The sequence below is a fragment of the Osmerus eperlanus genome, chromosome 14 (assembly GCF_963692335.1).
Source record: "Osmerus eperlanus chromosome 14, fOsmEpe2.1, whole genome shotgun sequence".
NCBI classification, from domain to species: domain Eukaryota; kingdom Metazoa; phylum Chordata; class Actinopteri; order Osmeriformes; family Osmeridae; genus Osmerus; species Osmerus eperlanus.
The window spans coordinates 5154797-5164689 of NC_085031.1; the positions used below are offsets into that span (position 1 = coordinate 5154797).

Genomic DNA, 9893 nt, shown 5'->3' on the forward strand with positions numbered 1-9893 from the left:
TTGTGGATTATTATTTTTGAGTAGGTATTTCATCATAGCAGAAAGTGCTGACTCAATCACGTCATCTCTGCATCAGAGGACGGTAACAAGCACAGTTTTGTTCTGTTTCCTGTTTCTTCTAATGCAGGCTAGCGGTTCTGTTTGACCTTGAAGTCCAGGCAGTGTGGCGTGGCCACCACCCACTGACTCAACCTCCCCTGCAGGGATGTGTGTTGCCATGACGATGCCCTTGAGCAAGGTTGCAGTCTCACCTGGCCTGGTTCAGGAAAAGAGAAAAAAGAACAGAAAAAGAGTGATTAAAATAAATAAATCAATAAATGGGATGAAATCTCAGAGTATTAAGAACAAAGGGTTTGGTGAGTCAGGTTACAAGTTGGAGATCCCCAGGGACTGTGAAGCACAGGCTGGTTAAACCTTTACAGCAGTATAAGTAGAAACATCTCCACCTGAACTCAGATCTCTTTGATCCTCCTCCCCACGGTCTCCGAGGAGACAGAGACTTCCTGTTGGGGCTGGGATGGGGGCTCTGCAAGATCAGGCTGGATGCAGTCAACCTACATGTTCAGCAGGAACCCTGGAGAGCTGGGAATTGTAGCTATCGTACATAGTATGCAAGTTTTAATAGATTGAAGAAAAAAAGAATGTGATTTAATATACAGTTTTTCTCAATTGCTAAGACACATTTCTTGAATGTGTACTGTGTTTTCTCCAAACTCTATACACACATACTTACACTGTTTTGACCAAACCCTTGACTTTTGACCCAAAATAAAACACTGTAGTCAAAACCATATTATCTGTCGTATAAACCTAACTTTGCATTCAAAATACACACAAAGCCCTCAAATAAATTCAACCTTCTGAATACCCTTTAGACACTGCTGGGAGGAATTGAAAACACTATTATAAAAAGGTTTTCAAGAACCATTGACTATAACGTGTCCCTGAATTCTAGATATGTTCCACCTCATGAGTTTGACATGATGTAAATCATAAAACTCACAATTACTGCAATTGTCCTTCTTACAGGCTGTTTATTTTCTATTTACATTATACAGCAATTGCATTTTGAGCTTTTGTTACTGTAGTGGTCACAGTATACAAATAGTAGTACTGTTAGTCAACAACACTAATGTATTGCTGTAAATTGTAATTTGGGGAACAAAGGCTAAGAAAACAAGGAAATAAACAAATAATTTTTACCTGGGTAACAGAGCTTGAGTACAGTACTGTTCATTGTGGGTCAGCATCCTATCTCTGACCAGGGTCAGGCCAAAGATTTTCCTCAACATCATAGGCAATGTTTTCTCTAGCCAAACAACAGGGAAAATGCCCCTGAATGCCTGAGCCATCCCTGACAAGACTCAAGAGCAATGTCCCCACAAGCTTCTTCCATGGCTTGGAGAAGGTTGTTCTGTCATAGGGATTTCTGTCATAGTGTGGCATGGATCTCATTTGAGATTGTTGTTCTTCTTCCTCTTCCTCTGCCTCTTCCTCTCCCTTGTCCACCTCCTCTCATTTGGACAATTCTTCCTTTTCTTCTGATATTTGCGTCCATGATTTCAAAGTACAGATGAGCTTACCTTTGTATTCATTCCAAACCCCTGATTGCTTGTTGAGTATATTTGCTTGTTAGTGCTTACACATGGATAATTGGTTGTTAAGGGTGTTTGAATTGCGCTGTTTTGGGTTTACTTATCAAATGGCAGTGTTTTCTGAATGACATAATGGTGATAATTGTGTCTTAAAGTAAGAGGTGTGTTTAGACTTTTGCAAAGAAGTGTGAATGAACCTGAGAAATGTGTCAAAAATGGTAAATTGTGTTACAATTTGTTTGTTTGAAGAGTCTTTCTACCCCTTTGTACTGTGTTATAGACAAGCAGGCTGGAAACTCCCTGTCTGTAAGTAGAGGAGAGGAGAAGAGAGAAGGGGAGAGGAGAGGATAGGAGGGGAGGGGAGAGGAGAGGAGAAGAAGGGAGAGGAGAGGATAGGAGGGGAGGGGAGGGGAGGGGAGGGGAGGGGAGGGGAGGGGAGGGGAGGGGAGAGGAGAGGAGAGGAGAGGAGAGGAGAGGAGAGGAGAGGAGAGAGAAGAGAGAAGAGAGAAGAGAGAAGAGAGGAGAGAGGAGGGGAGACAGGAGAGGAGAGGAGAGGAGAGGAAGGGAGAGGAGAGGAGAGGAAGGGAGAGGAGAGGAGAGGAGAAGAGAGGAAGGGAGAGGAAAGGTGAAGAGAAGAAAAGAGAGAAGAGAGGAGAGGAGAGGAGAGGAAGGGAGAGGAGAGGAGAGGAGAAGAGAGGAAGGGAGAGGAGAGGAGAGGAGAAGAGAAGAGAGGAGAGGAAGGGAGAAGAGAGGAGTGAGGAGGGGAGAGAAGAGAGGAGAGGAAGGGAGAGGAGAGGAGAGGAGAGAAGAGAGGAAGGGAGAGGATAGGAGAAGAGAAAAGAGGAGAGAGGAGGGGAGAGAAGAGAGGAGAGGAAGGGAGAGGAGAGGAAGGGAGAGGAGGGGTGAGGAGAGGAGAGGAAGGGAGAGAAGAGGAGAAGAGAGGAAGGGAGGGGAGAGGAGAGGAGAGGAGAGGAGAGGAGAGGAGAGGAGTGGAGAGGAGAGGAGAAGAGAAGAGAGGAGAGGAAGGGAGAGGAGAGGAGAGGAGAGGAAGGGAGAGGATAGGAAGGGAGAGGAGAGGAGAAGAGAAGAGAAGAGAAGAGAAGAGAGGAGGGGAGAGGAGAGGAGAGGAGAGGAGAAGAGAAGAGATGAGGGGAGAGGAGGGGAGAAGATAGGAAGGGAGAGGAGGGGAAAGGATAGGAAGGGAGAGGAGAGGAGGGTAGAGGAATCCCACTCTCTGTTGTTCGTCCCTATTACATTTACATTTAGTCATTTAGCAGACGCTCTTATCCAGAGCGACTTACAGTAAGTACAGGGACATTCCCCCGAGGCAAGTCGGGTGAAGTGCCTTGCCCAAGGACACAACGTCATTTTCCTGGCGGGGAATCGAACCAGCAACCTTCTGATTACTAGTCCGATTCCCTAACCGCTCAGCCACCTGACTCCTATTACTGCCACTGAGCTGCAGTCGGGAGCTTGAGAGAATGTGCATTAGAATAGAGGAGAGAGTGAAGTGGTTAGCGAGCGACAGAGAAAGTGTGTGGGATTAAGCAGGGAGGGAGGGAAGGAGGGAAGGCGGATGGATGTTACCTGAAAGCACCGAGGAACTTTCTCTACTTCTACTCTCTTTTGAAAGTCAGGGTCCTATTGTGAAGTTCACTTCCTCTGTCTCTCCTTCTCCTTTTCAGACTACTCCCTCTTTCTCACTCATTCTTCCTCTCTCTCATTGTCTATATCTCGATGTGTTGTTCTCTATCTTTCTGTACTTCCCCTCCCTCCCTCTCCCTTCTTCCTCCCCCCCCTCTCTTTCTCTCTCTGCAGCATTCTCTCCACTTCTGAATAGGGGAGTCCTCTTCATCTTGGCATCTGTGCTGTGATGAACACCACCTAACTAGGCCACTGCATAAACGGCGAGAATAGCAGCAAAGTACCACAAAAAAGAAAAACACTGAATGAGTTCGCTGGGGAAAGCACAATTTCATACCCAACATGCAACTGCTGACAACGGTTATCCAGCGAGGAAATGTTGTCCATACAGGCTTTGTTCTTGTCCCAAGATGTGTTCATTTATTAATACCTATAGCTTTTAATAGCTTACAGGACACTGCAGGTTTGCTGTGACTCCATGACCAAAACTGAGATTAAACTCTCTTTCCTCTTCTTCCTCTCAGTCCATCTCATCCGTCTCTCTTCTCTCCCCTTTCTCCCCCAGTGTGGAGCATGACTTCCGTCTGCAGGAAGGCCAGGTGTCCCGTACCTGGAAGGTGGGAGACCCCCCCGAGGGCTCCCCCCAGGTCATGGCCCCCCAGGTCACGGCCCCCCAGCCTACCACGCCCCACCACCAGGACACCCCGCTACCTGTGCCCTCCCGACCCAGCACCCCAGCCACCTCCAGCCCCCCGGCAACCACCAAGAAGAACAGGAAGAAATGCTTCTGGTTCATGTGACCTGGAGAGGAGGAGAGAGGAGAGAAAAAGTGAAGTGTTGTATTGAATAACGTCAAATGGTTACATCGTTTAGACTGATCGTTGGGTGCAGACAAAAAAAGAAAAATTACAGTTGAAAAAGTGAGCGAGAGAGCCAATGTTGTAAAAGACAAGAGAATATATTGTTGTTGCGACTTGAAAAATGGACAGATTTTTTTCTCTCCAAAGCAGGAAAAGACCTGGTTTGGAGAGAACCATGTTGTGCTGCTGATGTTGCCATGTTAAAACTGTGATTCTATACATACATGACCTTTAAATGCACTACATTTAGCCTTTGACACCTGTGGCGAAGGGTTTGTGAGGTATTTTGTTTGCCCAGGGTGGTAGAATGTGCCACGGTCTTATTAAAACTTTATGAGTAAAAAGGTTTCTAGCAGTGAGGGACTCTCCTACACGGGCAGTTACGAGAGATGAAGAGAATATTCTGAGAGGGAGAGGATGCAGGAACAACACGCGGAAGGAAGGGGAATTAATAAAAGAAGAGAGAAAGAAAGGGAGAGAGAGGTAGAGAGAGAGAGCTGGAGAGAGAGAGAGAGCAATTGACAGAGGCAGAACAAGATGGAAAGAGAGAAAGACAAAGAGACACACAGAGGGAGACTAAGTGAGAGGTGGAGAGGAAATGGGAGGGAGAAAGAGAGCTAAACAGATGGACACGCGGAGACAAAGAGACAGCCAGGCAGACTAGAGAAGTCTTCATCATTACACTAATGGACTAATGAGGGTCAGTACACTAGCTTTTATATCCTGGGACGTTGCGAGAAATCAATTATTATGACCCGCATTTAAAACCTTTAATATAATTAGAATTAATATACACACACACACACTCACACACTCACACACACAGGCTGGGAAGGCTACAGTCCAACAAGATAAAGGGATAGAGAGACCGTTAGTGGACAGTATATACACCAGAGTTGTTCTTCCTGACTGCTTTATATCCAAAACAGATTACTGCTCTATAAAGTATTTTAACACAACCACCCTGGTCTTCTTCTCGTGGTTCTTCAGTCTGGGTGGGTTTGAACGTGCGCGTCTCAGGCAGAAGACAAGTGGGAAGACGTCAGCAGAGTGCAGTGGTGACACTGACCATCCCCCTCCAGGGTTCAGCCAAGCGGAGCGGGCGAGTTACCGTAACCATGACGCCTGTCGACCTCCAGCTACGTGCGCCCCCAAAAATTTGAGGAGCGGCTCTCTGAGATTACGCAGCCCTCTCGGACTTGGGGACGAGACCCCCCTCTCCACCAGATGGCCGCGCAGACAGGGGTCGGAGCCCGATCCGCAGATGTAAGCCTCAGACATCTGACGAGAGCAGGAGATTTGAAGGAACGTGACAAAGTCCTGGTTCGTCATTCATGGCCCTCGTCTTCATGGGCTGTGGAGAGACTCTACAGCGACCCCATTGGGTTCTTCTCCTGTCCGTCTCCCCTCATGGCTGCTGTTGTTTCCAGACTATTCCAAATTCTGCTCCCAAAGCTAGAATGCATTCACACCGAACGATGCACGCCGGCTGCCTATCAGGAGAACACACAGAGAGAGAGAGAGAGAGAGAGAGAGAGAGAGAGAGAGAGAGAGAGAGAGAGAGAGAGAGAGAGAGAGAGAGAGAGAGAGAGAGAGAGAGAGAGAGAGAGAGAGAGAGAGAGAGAGAGAGAGAGAGAGAGAGAGAGAGAGAGAGAGAGAGAGAGAGAGAAAGAAAGAAAGAAAGAAAGAAAGAGAGCTCTCTTTCTCTCATGTTGTGGATCATGTTGTTGTTTTTTGGGGGGAGCAGGTGAGCGTAGGGGATGTTGTAGAGAGCTGACATCTCTGGTTGGCTTCCCAGGCTTCCCAGGCTCCGCCCCATGAAATCTCCTCCCCCGGTCTCGCTCTGAAGGTGTTTCGGAGAACACAGCCCTGTGAATCGACAGATAGGGCACTTGGCTGACTGCACTTGCCAAGCTTTCTCGCTGGCCACTCAAACGTATATCTGTGGGCAGTGTACACACACACACACACCTACAAACACACACTGCAATGCAAGGTTGCATCACAAAGTCGGATTCAGTTCAATAAAGGCCCGAGGCTCACTAACTGAACTCATGCTGCATCCTGCTGTGCTCTACTGAGGTATACAAATGGAAGTGCTTTGCTGTCAAAGTTTCATCGTCCCAAAATAAATGTGCAGACACACACACAGTCATACATGCACACAAACACGAAATACAAAAGATTCTTACACACAAAGACTGAAACTCGCCTTGTACGCTCTCTCTTTCACCAACTCGCTCTCTCACACACACACATTGAAACTCAGCACATACGCATTGTTCTCCACAGATAAAGCACATTATCTTTCCAGGGGGAGACACCCTTGTTCTACAGTGCCAGACATCCTACCCAGGCTTCCCTATCCCTCCCTAGTGAACTACTTCTACCTCTTTCTCCATGGCTGGTTACCTGTCTTTCTCTCTGTCTGTCTGCCTGTGTCATGTCCTGCTGTGCAGTGCCGTGCAGTGCTATGAGGAGGACAGGGTAGCTCGCTAGCGTTATCAGTTATTAATCCTACTGGAGTAATCCGGAATCCGGAACAGAGTGAGCTTACAGGGAGCAGAGAGGATCTGAGCCTTGCCTGCCTGCAGGGAGGAACAAACAGAGAGGAAAGATCGCATCCATAATGAAAAGAGGAGAGTCGGGGGAGAGTCAGGGGGGGGGGGGGTGGGGGGTGGGGGGTCTATGTAGACAGGTTGGGAACACAGGCAGATAAGCTATACAGGTGCTGTGGGCAGGCAGGGAAGCCGGCGGACTGGCAGAGAAGCTGGTTCTTCTGCCTTCGGAACATTCCAGAAGAGCTCCTCCAGAGATCTGAGGCATGTTTCTTTCGAAACATATCAAACCCTGCATGTTCTGGTCTGGGTGGGTCATTCCAGGGTACAGTAGAGTATCTGGGTCCAGATGGACACCACGCCTGTCTTCTAGACACTTCAAAGCCACACCAGGGTCAACGTTCGCTCACGCAATTCACTGCAACGCTCCACTTTACAAGAATGACTGGAGGCATCAACAAGCATGCATAATGTCTTTGTGACAACCACTACAACTACACGCATGCAAATCCGCACACACACACAGACACACACACACACACACACAGACACACACATGCATGCACATCCACACACACATGCACACACACACACACAAGTAGGAAAGGGGGAAAGTAAGCTAATACGTATGAGTCATTGGCTTGTGATGTTATACAGAGAAGATGTTGAACACAGAAGATTACAACAAAGGGGGTCATTTCCAAGTCATCCTGACGGAAGAGGAGGAGGAGGAAGAGGAGGAGGAGGAAGAGGAGGAGGAGGAGGAGGAGGAGGAGGAGGAGGAGGAGGAAGATGCAAAGTTTAGAAGGGTTCAAACTCGTCAACCGAAAATTACTGTCAGACAAACATCTGATGCAAGAAATTATTTGAGACGAGGTTGATTTCATATCTAATTTACCAGTAATAACTCCTGCCCCGCTGTTTGACGTTTATGAAGTGTTTGCTCATTACACTAAGAGATTATGGGGTTTGTGATGTATAATAACTGAAAGATGGTCCCACTGCACTCACCGCATCTTATCGCAACAAAACTGCATGCACTTGTTCAATACCAACGTACACGCTCGCGCACACACACGCGCACAGATATATTGAGTCACTTCCACTCCTATCTACATGCAGCTTAGTGTGGCTATCTTCCTCAGTGAAGTCTGACCCCAACTCACTGCAGCAGCCAAGGCTGTGCGCGTGTCACAGGGGAACGGTGAATAATGAATTAAAAAGTCCCCATTTCAAGACGACCTGCCGAGTTTCTGAGTCAACTCAGCCACAGATTGGTTAAATAAAATATGAGCTAAACTCTCCCCTGTCACCCTTGTTACCACTGCATAAAAATGGGCCTCGGCAACCATCAGAATATGTAAATACAGGCTTGCTAAAAGAGGAATATGCACTATGACACCTCCTGTGTCCGTCATCGGGGAGGAACAGGCTTACATATTCATTGTGCTATGAATTGTAATAACTTGTCTACTTATGGCCTGCCAGCCCTCCTGTAAGCTTGTCTAATTGGCTTAATTAACGAGGAACAACAGACAAGAATGTGAAGCTTGATGGCATCTACCCTGCAAATATACTCATGCGAGGTGGAGAAACGACTGAACCGAGGACAATGCAAATGTGAAACATATGCCCCTATGTAACCCTAAAACTACACCCTGTGTTTTGTTACATGACATACTCCAATGAATCAGGCTTAACTTAGAAAGTGTACTTAGAGTCTTAGGGAGTAAACCACAGGCAGAATAGAGCTTGTGTCTGTGACCTATTCTGGAGCACATTCATACCATCTGGTTAAGCAACCAACCAACAAATTATCCAAACAACAAATTAAAACGTTCCGATTTTCTTCTTCGTCTTCTTCCTCTGATATTCGTCCGTTCCAATTTGCACTGGAGGTGCGCCAAAAAACATTTCCACCACAAAGAGCACGCTAGTGCACACAGCCAGTGAGATTCATGGACAACAACCTATACGGTTTGGTTAATACCTGCAGGGTAGTCAAGGTGCTCAAAAACACAGTTTGACAATTATTTCCAGGGGAATTTTAGCCGCAATTTGAGAGTTTTTCAAACATCAAAGTCAGTGTCTCAGAGGGTGTTTTTGATCACTTCAAAGCCCTGTGACTGCTTTGCCGAGAGGTGCTTCTGGCTTTGGTTTTGTACTTTCATCCAGCGTGTTTTCTTTTCAAAAGGTGCGTCATGAAGTTAGTCTGCATTGGCTGTTGCATCATACAGAAATCAGTTCATAATTATTTGTAATTCTAAAGGACATATTACCATATAGCTACGACTTTCTTCGGTACAAATAAGGACATTTTTTATTAGCTTTTTGTTGACTGTACAGTGTGTGTTACAGACGAAAAGTTCGTCTGTCTTGCATCTTGTCTTGCATGTGGGAATAGGATATAATCTAATTTGCTAGCATCAAGTCTGATGTGAGCCATTGAGTTGTGATGTGATTACGTATTGAGAGCAATCAATCATTTCTAAATTGTTACAAAATCATTCATAATGGGAGCAGTTTTTAACATATTATTATTGAGAGGAGATAATGAAACAACAACCGATTAACATGATCGGAATTCTTTCCGCTTACACGAGTTTCATTTTCACATAATTGCCTATATTCTCTTTAGCGCTTGAAACCAAACACAACAAAACACTTCACCGTAGAAGTGTCGTTCCTCGGTCCCCCGAAACGTAAAGCTGTCATCTTGGTTTGCATGTGTCTCATCGCCAGAGGTGAGAACTCGGCTTCTCAGCCCTAGATGAATAGAAGATATGGCCAACCCCAATATCCCTTAATTAGAACAGTCTCACTAATTGCATTCTTAGCATCCTCACAATGTCACTTGCGTCACTTGTGTTCAAAGTGGGACACTGGCGGCCATTTCACATTATCAAGGGTAAAAATGAATGAGAATATGAACTGCAGCTTCACAGTCAATTACAGTGTGTCTGTGGGCTAAACCTAGGAATGATTAATTTGCTTTCCATGCAAATAAAGCAGCCTAAGCATAGCTTGTAAAACAATAAAAGGTATCCACTTTAATGCCTTTGGTGTCTCAGACACATTCCTAACGCTGGAACATAAAGCCAACATTTATGAAATACAGCACTTGCTTCTTCAGTAAAATAAAGCCCAACAATGGACAACCTAATTTCAAGTCGCTTCATTCTTGTCTTATCACCTGTAAGAAACATGAGCTCGATGTCATAGGTGGGGTGGTAACC

General features: G+C 46.2%; 1 protein-coding gene across 1 annotated transcript in view; it reads right to left on the bottom strand.

Moving 5' to 3' along the window:
- Positions 1–2997: 2997 nt before the first annotated feature.
- LOC134033356 (guanine nucleotide-binding protein subunit alpha-14-like) overlaps positions 2998–9893 on the bottom strand; it is a 42138-nt gene continuing 35242 nt past the window's right edge. Inside the window, exon 8 of the transcript XR_009932115.1 lies at positions 2998–3043. The gene's annotated coding sequence lies outside the window, so the exon portion shown is untranslated. The remainder of the gene's footprint in view (positions 3044–9893) is intronic.